We start from the raw sequence: 18577 nt of genomic DNA, 5'->3' as shown, positions 1-18577 counted from the left end.
ACTATTGCATTTAGTGGAACAAGAACTAGATAATATGGAGAGCCAGGGATGGGAGCACTGCTAGTGAGTTAAAAAGGTGAAGTAAAAATCCCCCAAAATGCCACAAACATAAGTTTGAGTCCCAGATAAGATAATTTGTTTGTTATTGAGGTTTGAATGAGAGGAGATGTAAAGGAAAAAGGAAGAAACTAATATAGAGGGAGAAAAGAAAGAGAGAGAGAGAAAAAAAGAGGGAACCACTAAAAGAAGAAAAAAGAAAGGAGAGAGAGAGAGAGAGAGTTAAGAGTTTTGGAGTGCAACCCTCATAGAGAGAAAGGAAGAGAAGAGAAAAGATAATGGGAGATGTAACACTTATGGGTAGTGTAGTTCAAGGAGAGGAGAGAGTAAGACCGGCAGAGAGTTAATCAGCCAAATTGGAGGAGAAAAAAAAGTATCAAGAATGAAGATAAGAGAAACAAACAAACAAATATAATAAAATGGGATAGGTTATAAAGTCTGCAGATTATTCTTGATTTTGAGAGGTTATCTTCTTGCTTTTTCTTTTCTCTCCCTCTTCCTGGTCGGTGACTCTGTACCCCGGGTTCTGCCCCTTTGGCACGCTCAGGTAGAGGTTTGCCGTTGATAAGTCTCTATGGCGATGTCATGTATTGTGCTTTAGTCTCATTGGCAGTCGAGGTTCATTAGCATTTATAGGCTCCGACAGTGAGAGAGTCCGTGTTCCTGGAGCCTTTCTCCTAGTCTTTCCTTCCTCAATTAGTAGCCTGATAATCCAGCTATGGGGTTGCTGCTGCCTCTGCCTGGATAGTAAGAGGCTCAAAGAGCTGGCAACTCCCCACTCTATTTCCATTCAGCACAGGGCTCTGGGTAAGGCTCAGTCATTCAGAGCTGCTAGCATAATCAGACAGGCTTTCTACCCACTCAAAGACCTCTGGCTCTGCCACTCTGTCCGGTAATACAGGTGGGCGCCCACTTCCGGGGCGCTTGGAGGAAACTCTTACTCACTGTCTGCGACCAGGCTATCCGGCCAGCAGTCTCACGCTCTGAGTGAAACCCCCAACCGCAGGGAAAAGTTGCAGCGTTGGAATTGAGTCTCGCTCCGTCCCCGTGCGCGGCTTTTGCAAGGCGCTGGGGCGGCCCGAGATTCCGCTTTGGCCCACACAAAGGCCCCTGAGTCTGCCCCTCTGTGCGATAACATGGGCGCGCACTGCCGAGGCACTCGGAGGAATTGCTCACTCCTTATCTGCGTGCGCAAACCAGGATATGAGGCCGGCCGCGTTTCCCTCTGAGTGAAACACCCTCCAGCACGGAAAATCTCCACCGTTGGAATTAGTTCTCACTCCCTCCTGTGCGTGGCTTTCCCAGGGCGCTGGGGCTGCCCAGAGACTCTGCCCTCGGCCTACAGAAAGGCCTCTGACCCTGCCTCTCCATGGGGCAACACGGGCACCCACTTCCGGGGCTTAGGAAGAAATCTCTCGCCCACTAACTGCGCGCATGCCGACCAGGAGACCGGGTAAAATGGCCGCTCTGCTTGTCTTTCTTTGTTTGGGTTTGGCGCGAGTGTTAGCTTGTATTGCCCGGGTTGCCACAGGATCAGATTTTCCTCGGCTTGGATCTTCGTGCCACAGCCTGGTTCGGCCGTTTGTGCCGCGGCGGCCTGGATCTATTCACCTCCTTTGCCCACCTCAGTTTCTATATTCAGTTACCAGAGAAAGCCGCCCTGTTTAGGTTAGTGAGGAAGGCGGAGCATTTCTTACTCCCTATTTCCTTCGGGGTTTGGTTATATATTTAGCCAATTTTTCACTCGACCATACCTTTGGGTGTATTGCGAAGCATCTGGAGGCTCCAAGTATAGGTTTTTCTGTTTCTGGTTGAAGATCTTGTTGACTTTTGGGGGAGATTTATCGGTATCGCTTCCTACCCCGCCATTACTCTGACGTCCGAAACTTCCATCCTTTAAACGTGATCATAGGTTGGTCTTAAGGTTCTTTAGATGCGAGAAAGACTGCTCACATGCATATGTAGAGCCAAACATAGTCAGTACAGCAATACTCACATGTTGCAGTGTGTGGTATGTGACGGGAAGCTCATTCCAAGTTTTGACAATCAGCTGGTCCACAGGTTGAAGTTTTTTCATTTCTCCCCACTTGTGTTTGCTCACCAACTCTGCTTGCTGTCATGCAAGTCTTTCCAAATCTTTATTCAGCGACTTGAACTTATTCACCCACATGTCTGAGGCCTTCAGGTCAGCAGCTTATAGCTCAAAATCTCTGACGGAGACACCAGGAATGTAACTCAGGTTGGCGCTGTCCACTGCACACTAGTGTGGATGGGTGATGACAAGTGAGCTTACGAAATTCTCCAAAGCGCGCTTTGAATGACTGCAGAAGATTAGATGTGAAGCCTGCTAACTGCTGGAGATCAAGATGTTGAGCAGGGTCACTTGCTGTGTATGCATCTTTAAACTCTCCCAGTTTTTCAAAGTGTAGTAAACGACCTGTTTCAATGTTGGTGATGAAGAGTTCCAGCTTGTTTTCAAATGCAAACACTGCTTGTTGAAGGGATAAGACTGTATTTTCAATACCTTGCATTTTCACATTGTGCTGGTTCAGATGTTCAGTCATGTCCACGAGATAGTAGAACTTCAGGAGCCACTCAGTGTTAGCTAACTCAGGATGCTCGACATTTTTCATTTTAAGAAAAGTCTGAATTTCGCTCAGACAAGCCGCAAAACCGCTGAGCACCTTTCCTCTTTTTTTTTTTTGTATTTTTCCAAAGCTGGAAACGGGGAGGCAGTCAGACAGACTCCCGCATGCGCCCAGCTGGGATCCACCCAGCATTCCCACCAAGGGGCGATGCTCTGCCCATCTTGGGGCGTCGCTCTGCCACAATCAAAGCCATTCTAACGCCTGAGGCAGAGTTCACAGAGCCATCCTCAGCGCCCAGGCAAACTGCTCCAGTGGAGCCTTGGCTGTGGGAGGGAAAGAGAGAGACAGAGAGGAAGGAGAGGGGGAGGGATGGAGAAGCAGATGGGCGCTTCTCCTGTGTGCCCTGGCCAGGAATCGAACCCGGGACTCCTGCACGCCAGGCCAACGCTCTACCACTGAGCCAACCGGCCAGAGCCAGAGCACCTTCCCTCTTGACAACCAACGCACATTGCTGTGCAGAAGCAGACCAGGATAATTATTCCCAACTTCATCCAGCAGTGTTTTAAATTGGCGATCATTTAAAGCTTGGGCAACAATAAAGTTGACACCCAAATGACCAGCAACATCACCTCACCAAGCTGCTCGCCACACATCTGAGCACAAAGCACCTCCTGATGTAGGATGCAGTGAAAACTTAGGATGGGTTTCTTTCCATGTTCACGAAGAAGTGCTACAAACCCTCTGTTTTTCCCCACCATGCACGGAGCACCATCATCAGTACACACCGAAATAAGTTTATCCATTGGTAGATTTTTTTCTTTAGCGAACTCAGTGAAAGACTTGAATAAATTCTTCCCTCTTGTTGTCTCTTTCATAGGCAAAACAGCAAGACTTTCCTCATGTAGTGTGTCACCAACAGCATACCTTGCAATCACGCTGAACTGGGATAAATGGCTTACATCTGTTAACTCATTCAAAACGAGAGAAAAGAATGATCCTGCATTTATGTCCTTCACTTGGGTTGCCTCAATTTGATTTGCCATCATGACGGTACAATTGTGAACAGTTCTTGCCGACAGAGGCATGTCTTTTATTCATTTGATTATCTTGTCTTCATCTGAAAAGTCATCAAAAAGTTCATTGACAACATCAAGCATGAATGTTTTGGCATACTCCCCATCTGTGAATGGCTTTCCGTTTCTCACAATTGCTAAAGCACCAGCAAAGCTAGCCAAATTCCAGTCACCTTGTTGGGTCCAAATACGGAGTTGCTGCTGACTAGCTTGCACTCTGCACAGTAGCTCTTGACATGCTTTCTTCCTGCTGTCCCCCACTGGATATTTCGATGCAAATGTAGTATGGTGTGTGTCGAAGTGCCGCTTTATATTTGACTGTTTCATCAATGCAATTTTATCATTGCATATTAGACACACTGCAGAACCTGCTCTCTCCACAAAGGCGAATTCCTCTGTCCATTTCTGCTGAAAAGTATGATACTCCTCATCTTTTTTTCTTTTAGCCATCTTCTTTGTCAAAAAGGTTTCTACAATTAGCTAGCTGACTACTTGATTAAAATGAGGGAAGTGTACTTCCTGACCTCACAATGACTTGTGTACATTACACATTTTCCAATAAAAATTTGTTGTTGTCCCGGAGGACAGCTGTGATTGCCTCCAGCCACCCACAACCATGAACATGAGCTGTAGGAAATGAATGGATTGTAATACGTGAGAATGTTTTATATTTTTAACATTATTATTATTTTTTATTAAAGATTTGTCTGTGAGCCAGATGCAGCAATCAAAAGAGCCATACCTGGCTCGCGAGCCATAGGTTCCCAGCCCCTGATATATGGAAATTTATTTTAGGAGGGTGACATTTCAAATCAATAGGATGAACAGAAAATAATAAATGGAAGAACAATTAGGTAGTAATCTTGGAAAATGTGAGTTTGGAGATCTATATTACTCCTTACATGAAAGTAAAATTCAGATAGATCAAGTTTTAAATGTAAGTCTTTGAAGAAGGAAGATGTGATTGTTTAATTTTTATGCTCTAAAATCCTTTCCTGAGTTTATACAAACCAGAAACAAAAGCAACATTATAAGACTTTTTTGGAACTTTTGTACAGTGAAAAACATCATAAACAAAAAAAACTTCAGAGGATTCCATCCACCCCCTCAACAAAGCAGCCCTGCATTTATCTGCCTTGTATACTGGTGCTCCGTGTGAGATGCCATTTGACAAAGAATAAGGAAAATAAGAGGAAGAGGGAGAAGTTGCAAACACTTTTCACTTGTGTACCCAGAGCAGTTAAATGATTTGAAGTCACAAAGTTACAGCACAATGTGGTTCAAGCTTGTGCTGTTTTTTCTTCTTTTTACTACCCCTTTTTTAACATTAAATGAAATTTTAAGCCAGCCATTGAAACAAATCATCTTTTGCAGTAATTAAATAAATAGCCTATTGACTTTTTCTGTTTGTTTAGTTCTTAGTTTTGAATGGTTTTAAATCTTTTGCATGTGTCCCATTATTGATTATTTAATTATTTATTATAACACTATAGAGTTTAAAAATGTGCAGCATAGAAAAAATTTACTAAACTACTCAAAGAAATATACTATGTATGTGTTGCTTTTAGAATTATTCTTAAATTTCTCCATACAATTAAAAATTCATTAGAAACATTTTACAACCTAATGAAATTTGGCATAATGCCAAATGTCCAAAGTATTTTACTTTGAGAAGTTGTCGCCTTCAAGGTATTGCTATACCACAGATACCATGGCTAGTATAGCAACTCTAGCAAGCCTTTTTGCATGCTAGTCTATAAAGGTACATATATATTATACATCTATAAAAGATTTGATGTGTTATATGTGAATATTGCTTTTAATTGTTTTGGGTCAAAATAGTTAATAGTCCAATTGCTCAGCTAAGCATTAATGGCCCAGTTATGTTTTGAAACATAAAATAAAAAATTACCCCTTAGTGAAGAAAAATAATCTGCCCTTTATTTAAATCTTAATCAAGTTATTTGTTGTCTCAGAATTACCGCTTTCTATTTATTTATTTGTTTGTTTGTTTTTAGGTGAGAGGAGAGGAAATAGTGATGCAGACTCCTGCATGCTTCCAGACTGGGATCCACCCAGCAATTCCATTTGGGGCCAATGTTTAAATACTAAACTATTTTTCCCACCTGAGGCTGATGCGCTCCAACGGAGCTATCCTCAGCGCCCAGGTACACTGGAACCAATTGAGCCATGGCTGCAGAGGAAGGAAAGGGGAAGGGGAGAAGGAGATGGTCACTTCCTGTATGCCCTGATCGGGAATCAAACCTGGGTCATCCATATGCTGGGCTGACACTCTATCCACTGAACCACTGACCAGGGCTGAATTACGACTTTCAAACCTTTCACTTAACGGCTGAGATTTATTTAAAATGTTACCATCTATCTGTAGAGAACTCTGTTATTTTGCCAATGACTATTAAATCCTCTTCATGAATGAGCTTCTTTTCACCCAAGTCATTAGGAAATTCATCTGTTACACTAACATTTTAAAACATTAAGGTTATTGCTTAATTTATTAAATACACAATGATTATAAAAAAGAAATCATAAAATGTTAGGAAAAGTAATATAAAGATTAAAAAGGTTTATAGTGAACTAATCTACAAATCAAGTAAGTTCATTATAAAAATAGTTATACTTTAATAATAAGATTCTTTATAGACCCAATTAATAGCATCCAACAAAGATGGTCTTGCTTAAGCTACCTCATTAGAGGCCAAGTAAGCTTTTGAAGTTTAACTGGAGCAATATTTTCTGATACTTAACACATTTTGATTTAATTTTCATATTTGTAAGTAGATCCAGTTTATTTTATAAAAGGTTCAGGGCTTTATGAATGTCTGAACCAATGAGTCACTAATATTTTTACACTTAAAGTAGGAGCTAATTGTCAGTTTAATAATATCTAAAGTTCCTTAACTAGACAATTAACTGGTTTCTCATTAACTCTTTGCTTAAAATAGTTGAAGCTTAGTTTCCTTTTAAGGCCCCAAAGATACAGTAATAAGGCAGATACACTCCCTGTCTTATGGAGCCTGAGGTTGAGTGAATCATAAAAACTAACATTCTTTTACAGGTCCAGTACTGTGCTAAATGCATTATATACTATTCCATTTAGTGACATTACCCACAAGTTCATTAATATAATTATTTTGATTTTACAAATAAGAAAACTGAAGCTTATAGAGATTAGGCAATTTACCCAAGATAAGTGAGAAATGCAACTGGGACTTTATTCTAGAACTGTCAAATACTACAGCCAGGAATATTATAGTTTGTACAATATCTTGAAGTCAGCTAGTGTAAATTCTTCAACTTTGTTCTTTTTTTTTTTTTTTCAGAGTTGTTTTAGTTATTCTAAGTCCTTTGCATTTCCATTTGAATTTTAGAATCAACTTGGAGAGAATTTTAATATTAAATTTGGTTCACTTACTTAGAAACACTTTGATCCTTTGGAGTCTTGCTTTAATTTTTTTTTAAAGCAAGACCAGACCTGTATTTAGCCTAAGGCTAATTATTCCTGGTACTGAGCATACCCTACTGAGTGTTCTAATGATACTGCTTCAATTATGATGATTCCCCCTCCCCCAAGTCTATTGCTTTTGGAAACAAGTATTATTTCCAGGCCCTATGAGCCAGTCACCATTCCTTCTAATCCTTTCACATGGTTCTTTTTCCAGCCACATACATTATATTGATCACCACTGAATTCAAGGAGTCTCTCTGAAGATCTCTGGAATTCTCCTTCTGCAACTCTGTCCTTGCTAATCCTCTGCTGTGTGAATTCTGGCTTCCCCAGACTCCCACCACTGTCTCCTCAACTCCTCTGGGTTTTCCCTTCTTGTGCTGAGGCTTGAAAACTTTCTCCAGGCAGTAAGTGAGGACAACTGGGGGAACTAGAAGACTCCTTATTTGTTTTCCATCTCAGGTTCCATTTTCCTTTGTTGTTTGATGCCCAGTGTCTTGAGTTGCATTGTTTACTTCCTTCCTACTAAAAATGACAATATATTTTGCAGTTAACCATTTGACTGTAAATAGAAGTGATATGTGTAGGTTATACTATATGCTTTTAATAGAAAGCCACTTGTCCGTACTTTCTCTTTTCTTCTTCTGACATGCTGTTGTGTGGGAGGATGTTTGAGTAGCAAGGTAGGAGGACTCCAGGCTCCAGAACAACCATATAACTTCCTCACCACCTTGAACTATCATGTGAGATAAAAAGAAATGTTATAACCTGTTTAAGCCATGACTATTTTGGTCTTTGCCAAAGCAACTAATATACCAACCAATTCAGCAAAGGGAGAGAAACAACTTCATAGAGTCCATTTAAACACAGATTTACCTATGATCAAAATCATAGTCCAGTGTTTCCCAAATTTGGGTAATTTCTGAATTGTTTTCACAATTTTTCCACCACTCATATTATTATGTCTTATTGTTTACTTCATATATATATATTTTAAATAGATGCTTTTAAAACTGAGTGCTGTTTTAAGAAACAATAGCTATTAAATCACAGGTCTGATATGCTCTTTATTTTTTCTTATTTTCATTTATTTGCTTATTTGTTATATATTTATTTATTCATTTTTGAGAGGGAGGCAGAGAGAGTGAGAGAGAGAGAGATAGAGAGAGAGAGGAACATTGAGCTGCTCCTGTATGTGCCCTGACTGGGGGATCAAACCGACAACCTTTGTGCTCTGGGATGATCCTCTGACCAAGCGAGCTATCTGGACAGGGCTTAATTTTTATTGATTTTTAGAGAGACAGAGAGAGGAAAGGAGAAAGAGGGAAGGGGGAAGGGAAGCATTCTGTTGTTGTTCCACTTAGTTATGCATTCTTTGGTTGCTTCCTGTGTGTGCCCTGAATAGGGATGGAACCCACAACTTGGTCATTTCAGGAGGATGCTCTTAGCCAACTGAACTAAATAGCCAAGGTTCTGATATGCTCTTTATATTATTTTATAATACATATCAAAATAAGTATATGTTTGCCCTGGCCGATTGGCTCAGGGGTAGAGTGTTGGCCTGGCATGCAGGAGTCCCGGGTTCGATTCCCAGCCAGGGCACGCAGGAGCAGCACCCATCTGCTTCTCCACCTCTCCCCCTCTCCTTCCTTTCTGTCTCTCTCTTCCCCTCCCGCAGCCAAGGCTCCATTGGAGCAAAGTTGGCCAAGGCGCTGAGGATAGCTCTGTGGCCTCTGCCTCAGGCGCTAGAATGGCTCTGGTTGCAACAGAGCAATGCCCCAGATGGGCAGAGCATCGCCCCCTGCTGGGCATGCTGGGTGGATCCCGGTTGGGCGTATGCGAGAGTCTGTCTGACTGCCTCCCCGTTTCCAACTTCAGAAAAATACAAAAAAAAAAAATAAGTATATGTTTGTTAAGGCAAAAAATATGTCCATGGACATTTTGTATCACCTGTTTCTCATGATAAACAATAAGAAATGCATTGTATGTTGGCTTTGTATCCCTATCACAATACACAATGATTGCATAGATTGCACTGAGTAGAAAGATCAGATTCATCAGGGGGTCTCTGTTACATTACACACTTTCCCCACTTCATCCTCCCAACTTGAGTTTCCAGGATAGTCGAGAACAAATTTACTCTGTTATTTGCAAATATAATGAACAAACCTATGACTTCCCAAGGTTCACTATAAAGTGTAGCCTCCTCGGAGAAGCATTCCAATCTCAGTGGACAGCTAAACCCATATATCTGTCTGGCTCAGAAGGAGGAGGTGATCATATGCCATCCAAAGTGTCATAGAAATCTGATATTATACTTCCTTCTACTTTACAAAAATAAAATTGTAACATGGAAGGAATGATAATAGTTGCACATAAGTTGTTTTTCCAATAACAACAAAAATTCGCTAGTTATTATGAGTTTTGAATTTGCTACTAACTTGGTACGTGACCTTTCCTATGCTATGTATCCTCTTGGGGTTTTATTACTGAAATACCAAATGAAGAGTTTGAAAATATGAAGAAAAGGACAAATAACTTTATTGTAAAGAAAGTGCCAAAGTCATGAATTGGCATTTCAGAAAAGAAAAAGTATAAATGACCAAAAACACATATAAAGATATTTAACCTTATTATAAATAAGAAACATTCAAATTAAAGCAAAATAATGTTATTTTATTCCCATAGATTGGCAAAAATTAAGAAATCTAACAAAATTTAATATTAGGAATGATGCAGAGCAATGAGAATGTTTGAACATTGGAATACAATTTGGTCTTGTCTAGTAAAATTGACAACATGCATGCATTAGGACCCAGCAATTTGACTTCTAGGAATACAGCCTAGAAAAACTGTTGGTAAGATAGACCAGAGAACACAGGGAATATTTATAGAAATGTTCATAATGGCAAGAAAACAACAGCAAAAACAACACAAAGCCTTAACCCTCCAAAAAAACCCAAAACTAGAAACAACTCAAATGTCTATAAACTAGAAGATGGATAGTGAAATGGTCATACAATAATGAAAAGCCTGGATAATAGATAGGCACAGACAATAGAAATTTGCAAGTATCCGGAATATACATGGTACAAACTTTAAGTGTAAATGAAATCATACATAGCCCTGTAGAATGAAAAGAGAAACTGGTTGAGAATGGCAGAGGATAAGGGACCATCAAATACCCTTTTAAAAAATGCAGCAGCATATAAAGTAGTCTCCGCTTACCATGGGGAATGCATTCCAAGGCCTCAGTGGATTCCTGAAACCACAGATAGGACCTAAACTTTATATATACTTTGTTTTTTTCCTAAACATATACAACAATAATAAACTTTAATTTATAAACTGGGCACATTAAGAGGTTAACAATAACTCATAATAGAATAGAATAATTAGAAAATACTGTAATTTTGTGAATGTGATCTTTCTATCTTTCTCTCTTCCTTTTTCTCTGTCCCTCAAAATGTTTTCTTGTTCTGTATTTACCTTTCTTTTATTTTTTCTTTCTTTCTTTTTTTTTTTTTTTGTATCTTTCCGAAGCAGGAAACGGGGAGAGACAGTCAGACAGACTCCCGCATACGCCCGACTGGGATCCACCCGGCACGCCCACCAGGGGGCGATGCTCTGCCCCTCCGGGGCGTCGCTCTGCCGGGACCAGAGCCACTCTAGCGGCTGGGGTAGAGGCCAAGGAGCCATCCCCAGCGCCCGGGCCATCTTTGCTCCAATGAAGCCTTGGCTGCGGGAGGGGAAGAGAGAGACAGAGAAGAAGGAGAGGGGGAGGGGTGGAGAAGCAGATGGGCGCTTCTCCTGTGTGCCCTGGCCAGGAATCGAACCAGGGACCCCTTGCACACCAGGCCGATGCTCTACCATTGAGCCAACCGGCCAGGGCCACCTTTCTTTTTCTTGTTAGATGTTAGCTGATGCAATGAATATGTGATGAGATGAAGTGAGATGAATGAGCAGGCATTGACAAAGATTTAGCTCACTAGGCTGGTAGTATAGACAGCATGGGTATACAAGACAAAGGATGACTCACATTCTGAGCAGGATGAGAGATTTCATCATGCTACTCAGAATGGCATGCAACTTAAAATTTACAAATTGTTTACTTATGGGATTTTCATTTAATATTTTGCACTGCGGTTGACCATGGGAACCTGAAAGAGCAGAGAGCAAAACCACAGAAAAGGGAAGCACTACTGTAAAACCTTCATTTTAATACTTATGTGATAAGAATTTCCTTCTTTCCATTTTATATTGAATGCTATTTTCTGTTTCCCATAGGCTTTTTTTTTTTTTAAGTTAGAAACCCTTTTGTGCCTGACCTGTGGTGGCACAGTGGATAAAGCGTCGACCTGGAAATGCTGAGGTAGCCGGTTCGAAACCCTGGGCTTGCCTGGTCAAGGCACATATGGGAGTTGATGCTTCCAGCTCCTCCCCCCTTCTCTCTCTCTGTCTCTCTCTCCTCTCTAAAAATGAATAATAAAAAAAAAAAAACTAAAAAAAAAAAAAAAAAAGAAACCCTTTTGTAATGTGCCAAATTATTTTTAATGTAATCACCCACTTTTTAAATCTTAATATACTACCTAGATTTCTGAACTTAAGGCATATCGATTTGGCATTATTTGAATTATTCTGTATATTTCATTTCTTTTTCTGAATGCAGTAAATTACATTTTAGAGGCTTCTTCAAAAAAGAGGTTATGCTTTTTACCTAGTAACAAATTGAATGTAGACTCTGTATTCTGATTTATCCTCTTCATGATATTCCTTTTTTGTAGATGCTAAGAAAATTCTTTGTTGAATTATTTGCTCAAACAATCAAAGAGAAATAAAGAAATTATTTTAGTAGATTAAATGTCATTGACAAGAAGGATACTCAGGCTACATCACCAAAATTTTTATGGCAATATCAGTAGTGCCTTTTAAATTAAATGACAAATTGGAAGTATTTAACAACATATGGTTGCTTTTACTTGACATATATGATTAAGAATATATCTTTTTTATCAAAATGTAAAATACCATCTGGCAGAAGTAACAATTATTCTATTGGTCTTATAGATTAAATTAATTCACTGTACTTTAAAAAGTAAATATTTTCCTATTTTTCCTTTTTTTTTGTGCTAGATCTATGTTTATTTATAATACTCAGAAACTGTATAATTCAAAACCTATAGTTAGGTATAACAATTAAAACTGATTTTGAATTTTGAGCAGAAAACAATGTGTTTCTTAAATTCTTTCCAAACATTTCTTAAAAATTCAAATGGCAACAGCTCTCTTCTGATATTCATAATTGTAAGGCTGGGCTATCTTAAAATAAACTGCTACAATATCTTATTACACACACAGTCAGACTTTGTGCATGAAAGGAATTATATGTATATGCATATAATGCCCTTTACAAATGGGAGGAAATTTTTATAATAATATATAATATGATATAAAATAAGGTTGATGCAATTTGAACAGGTATGTTGAAATGCTACTAGCCAGAGACAGTCATTCATTAAACAAAGCTGTCAGGTTTAGAAGATACCAAAATGAGTAGGAAAGTTTCTCTCACACAGTGTATATATTACATATTCAGTAATGTGAACTTTTGACAATTTATAATTTTTGGAAACATATCCAACATTTCATAATTCTGTACAAAGCCACAGTGTGATTTACCCAAACAATGAATGCTTAAGCATTGCATGTAATATTTGTATCAGATATGTGTCCATTCAAATAGTATAAATTTGTTTATTTGTTTATTTTTTAAAGAATTGGTTATTTCAAATGGGGCTGTGGCCCTGGCCGGTTTGCTCAGTGGTAGAGCGTTGGCCTGGCATGCAGGAGTCCCGGGTTCAATTCCCGGCCAGGGCACACAGGAGAAGCACCCATCTGCTTCTCCCCCCCTCCTCCTCTCCTTCCTCTCTGTCTCTCTCTTCTCCTCCCGCAGCCAAGGCTCCATTGGAGCAAAGTTGGCCCAGGCGCTGAGGATGGCTCTGTGGCCTCTGCCTCAGGTGCTAGAATGGCTCTGGTTGCAACAGAGCGACGCCCCAGATGGGCAGAGCATCTGGTGGGCATGCCGGGTGGATCCCGGTTGGGCACATGCAGGAGTCTGTCTGACTGCCTCCCCATTTCCAACCTCAGAAAAATACAAAAAAAGGGGGGGGCTGTATCTGGATTTAAAATGTTTCTGATCCTTTTGAGTATTCTTTGCAAGCAAAGTATTTGAATAAGTATTACTTCAATTTTTAGTACCTACTATGGCCAGGCCATGTTCTTTGTTCTAAAGCTTCAAGTTTAGATTGGAAGGCAGATAAATAAAATAAGGATGACAGAGTTTGACCACATTCTAAAAAGGTGGGGTGTTGTGTGGGGTTAGGAGATGGGAGGACATTTCAGATAGGAGAAACAATAGGTTGGAAGATTCAGAGGCATAAAACAACATGATTTAACCATAAACACTTTGGTGTGTATAAGAAAAAAGATAAACAAATTTGAGGATTCTTTTTCTTCTTTGAAATCACCTGGATTGTAGTATGAGTTATATGCCATACAGTGTATCCATTTTATGTGCACAGTTTGATGAGTTATGACAAACCACTATCACAAGAAAGATATAAAACGTTTCCAACAACTCTAAAAGTTTTTCACACTCCAAGCAATCTTTCCTCCTAACTTCACTTTGAATCCCCAAGATAACTACTGATATGCTGTCTGTCACTACATATTTGATCTCTTTAGTTTGTAGCTACGTTAAAATGGTATTATACAGTATGTACTCTTTTGTGTCTTTTTTCTCAGTTTAACATTTTTGAAAGTCATCCATGTTGTTGCATATATCAATAGCTTTTTTTAAATTGCTGAGTATTATTACACTATAAGGATATACCACACTTTATCCATTTACCAGCTAGAAAACATATAGATTATTTCCAGTTTAGAACTATTATTAATAAAACTGTTAGGAACTATCAGGTTCAACTCTTGGTGTGAACATTTATTTTTATTTATTTTTGGTAAATATGTAAAGTGGAGTTGTTAGGTGAAACGGTAATTGTATTATTAACTTTATAAAAAATGCCAGAACAATTTTCAAAGTTGCTATACCATAATAGTTTGTATGGTATATATATTTTTTATCCTGTTACTTTGAACATATTTGTGTCATTGAATCTAAGTTGTCTCTCTTGTGGACTGCATATAGTTCAATCATTTTTTAAAAATTCATTCTGCCAATTACTGCCTGTAATAAAGTTATTTTTAAAGAGAGAAGAAGGGGAGAGAGGGAGAGAGGGAAAGCAACAGCAATTTGTTGTTCTACTTATTCATGCCATCATTGGTTGATTCTCATATGTGCCCTGACTGGGATTGAACCTTCAACTGTGGCATGTGAGGATGACGCTCTAACCAACTGAGCTTCCTGGACAGGGCAATTGTTGCTTTTCAATGGCAATGTTTCAGTTTTACATTTAATGTATGTATAATTACCAATCAGATAGTATTTACATCTGCCATTTTGCTATTTGTTTTCTAAATGCTGTATATCTGTTTTTTCCTTCTATTACTGCTGTCTTTTGTGTTAAATACCTATTTTATAGTGTATCGTTTTAATTTATTATGTAGTTTTGAGTACTTTCCTAATGGTTGCTCTGGTAATTACAATGACCAAATTATAATAGTTCAGACTAACACCAACTTAACTTCAATAGTACACAAAAACTTTCCTACTATTTAGCTTCATTCCCTTCACCTTCCTTTATGCTCTATTGTAATACAAATTACATCTTATATATATTAAATGTCTTTCAATGTGAATTTATTAATATTGCTTTATGCAGTTGTCTTTTAAATCCCATAGGAGAAAAAATAAAATAACAAACAAAAATATATTTGTACTGTCTTATATATTTACTTATGTAGTTACCTATACAAGTATCCTTTATTCCTTCATGTGGATCAAGGTATTGTCTAGTGTCCTTTCATTTCAGCCTGAAAGACTCCTTTTAGTATTTTGTATAGGGCAAATTTTCTAGTAACAAATCTTCTCCAATTTTGTTTGTACATACTTTTGGGACTGTGTTAATTTCTCCTTTATTTTTGAAGAACAGTGTGTTTGGATACAGAATTCTTGGATGAAACTCTTTTTTCCTTCAGCATTTGAATGTTATCCTGCTGCTTTCTGCTTCCACAGCTTTGGCTGTAAATCTTATTGAGGATTATGTGATAAGTGGCTTCTCTCCTGACACTTTCAAGATTCTCTTCTTGCCTTTGACTTTCAGCAGGTTAACTATAAATATAATATGTCCAGTGTGGACTTCTTTGAGTTTGTCTTGCTGGGAGTTTTAAGCTTTTTGGATGAATATATTGTTTTTCATTAAATTTGGAAGTTTTTGACCATTATTTTTCAAATATTATTTCTTTTTTTTAAAATAAATTTTTATTAATGTTAATGGGATGACATTAATAAATCAGGGTACATATATTCAAAGAAAACATGTCTAGGTTATCTTGTCATTAAATTATGTTGCATACCCCTCGCCCAGAGTCAGATTGTCCTCCGTCACCCTCTATCTAGTTTTCTCTGTGCCCCTTCCCCTCCCCTTAACTTTCTCCCTCCCTCCCTCCTGCGTCCTCCCTCCCCCCACCCCTGGTAACCACCACACTCTTGTCCATGTCTCTTAGTCTCGTTTTTATGTTCCACCAATGTATGGAATCATGTAGTTCTTGTTTTTTTCTGATTTACTTATTTCACTCCGTATAATGTTATCAAGATCCCACCATTTTGCTGTAAATGATCTGATGTCATCATTTCTTATGGCTGAGTAGTATTCCATAGTGTATATGTGCCACATCTTCTTTATCCAGTCTTCTATTGAAGGGCTTTTTGTTGTTTCCATGTCTTGGCCATTGTGAACAGTGCTGCAATGAACATGGGGCTACATGTGTCTTTACGTATCAATGTTTCTGAGGTTTTGGGGTATATACCCAGTAGAGGGATTGCTGGGTCATAAGGTAGTTCTATTTTCAGTTTTTTGAGGAACCACCATACTTTCCTCCATAATGGTTGTACTACTTTACAGTCCCACCAACAGTGGATGAGAGTTCCCTTTTCTCTGCAGCCTCTCCAACATTTGCTATTACCTGTCTTGTTGATAATAGCTAATCTAACAGGGGTGAGGTGGTATCTCATTGTAGTTTTGATTTGCATCAAATATTATTTCTGCCCTTTCCTCTTTCTCTTCTCTTTCTAGGACTTCCATTATACTTATGTTGGTCCGCTTCATTGTGCCCAATAGGCTTCTAGGCTCTGTTTATATATTTTATTCAGTAAATGAAATTTTAATGCTTTTTATAATCATATATAAAACACAAAGAGCTTATAAATAAATTTAATAAATTATGTGCAGGACCACCTCAGAGCAAATGATAAAACTTTAGTAAGAGACATTTTTTTGAGACTACCAATTTGAAAGGCATACCATGCTCATAGACTGGAAGACTTGATATGATAAAGATGCCAATTTCTTTTAAATTGATTTTTAGATTCAATACAATCCCAATTAAACCCTCAGAAAGGTTTTTGTAAAAGTAAGTCTTAAAAACCCCAGAAAGAAAAAAAAACCCAGAAAAATTTTGTAGAAACAACCATTTTAGAATGTAGTTATTCTAAAATATTTTATATATACCAAAGAGTGCAAAAGGCAAGATAGTCTTGAATAAGAACAATTAAATAGAATTTTAATATAGCAGATATCAAGGTTTATTTTAAAGCTTTAGTAATTATGACAAAATGGCATTAGAACAATGATAGGTAAATATGCAAATGAAACAGGATAGAGGGTCCAAAACCAGATGCTTTCAGATGGTGAGAGTATATGTTTAATATGGTTTTATTATATAAACATAGTTGTAGTTATATTAAGAAGGCTGCAGATCATAATATCAATATAGTTTCCTGAGCAGTTAGTAGGAATATCTGTCTACATTTCTTTATTCTTTTTAATTCTTTTTTAATTTTTTATTCTCTTTTCTAAAGGCATACCTTGGAGTTCTGTGGATTCAGTTCCAGACCAGCATTATAAAGTGAATATCATAGTAAGTAAGTCACATGGATTCTTTGGTGTGGCAGAGTACATGTGTACACAATTCACACACACACATACATTTTATTCTTTATATGTACTAGCACATATAAAAGTTATGTTTATACTGTTTTGTAGTCTATTTAGCATGCAATAGCATTATGCCTAAAAAAATAATATACATTCCTTAATTTTAAAATAATCTGTTGCTAAGTCCCTGGCCGGTTGGCTCAGCGGTAGAGCGTCGGCCTAGTGTGCGGAGGACCCAGGTTTGATTCCCGGCCAGGGCACACAGGAGAAGCGCCCATTTGCTTCTCCATCCCTCCGCCATGCCTTCCTTTCTGTCTCTCTCTTCCCCTCCCGCAGCCAAGGCTCCATTGGAGCAAAGATGGCCCGGGCGCTGGGGATGGCTCTGTGGTCTCTGCCTCAAGCGCTAGAGTGGCTCTCGTCGCAACATGGCGACGCCCAGGATGGGCAGAGCATCGCCCCCTGGTGGGCAGAGCGTTGCCCCATGGTGTGCGTACCGGGTGGATCCCGGTCGGGCGCATGCGGAGTCTGTGTGACTGTCTCTCCCTGTTTCCAGCTTCAGAAAAATGCAAAAAACAAAAAAACAATATTTAAAATAATCTGTTGCTAAAAAACCTAACCATCATCCTAGACTTTAGTAAGTCATAATGGTTTTGCTAGTGGGGTCCTGCCTTGATGTTGATGGTTGCTGACTGATCAAGATGATGGTTGCTGAAGGCTGAGGTAATTTCTTAAAAGACAAAAATAAAGTTTGTTGCACAATCGACTCTTCCTTGCTGAACAATTTCTCTACAGCATGGGATGTTACTTGATAGCACATAAGTGCTATACAGCTATACAGCACTACTTGATAGTTACTTATACACAGTAGAGCTTCTTTAAAAATTAGAGTCAATACTCTCAAACACTGCAACTTTATCAAGTACATGTTCTCTTTTTTTTGTTGTCATTTTGACAGTCTTTTTTTTTTTGAGGTGAGAGGAGGGGAGATAGGACAGATTTGCACATGTGCCCCAACTGGGACCCACCTGACACCCCCCATATGGGGCCAATGCCTGGATCAACCAAGCTATCCTCAGCATCTGGGGCCAACGCTCGAACCAATCGAGCCACTGGCTGCAAGAGGGTAAGAGGGAGAAGAGAGGGAGAGAGGCAAACGGTCACTTCTCATGTGTGCCTGAACTGTGGATTGAACCCAGGACATCTGCATGCCGGGCTGACGCTCTCTCTGCTGAGCCAACCAGCCAGGGCCTATTTCAACAGTCTTTATAGTATCTTCAC

Source organism: Saccopteryx bilineata, chromosome 5 (genome assembly GCF_036850765.1).
Source record: "Saccopteryx bilineata isolate mSacBil1 chromosome 5, mSacBil1_pri_phased_curated, whole genome shotgun sequence".
Classification (NCBI taxonomy): Eukaryota; Metazoa; Chordata; class Mammalia; order Chiroptera; family Emballonuridae; genus Saccopteryx; species Saccopteryx bilineata.
Note: the sequence above shows the minus strand (reverse complement) of the source record.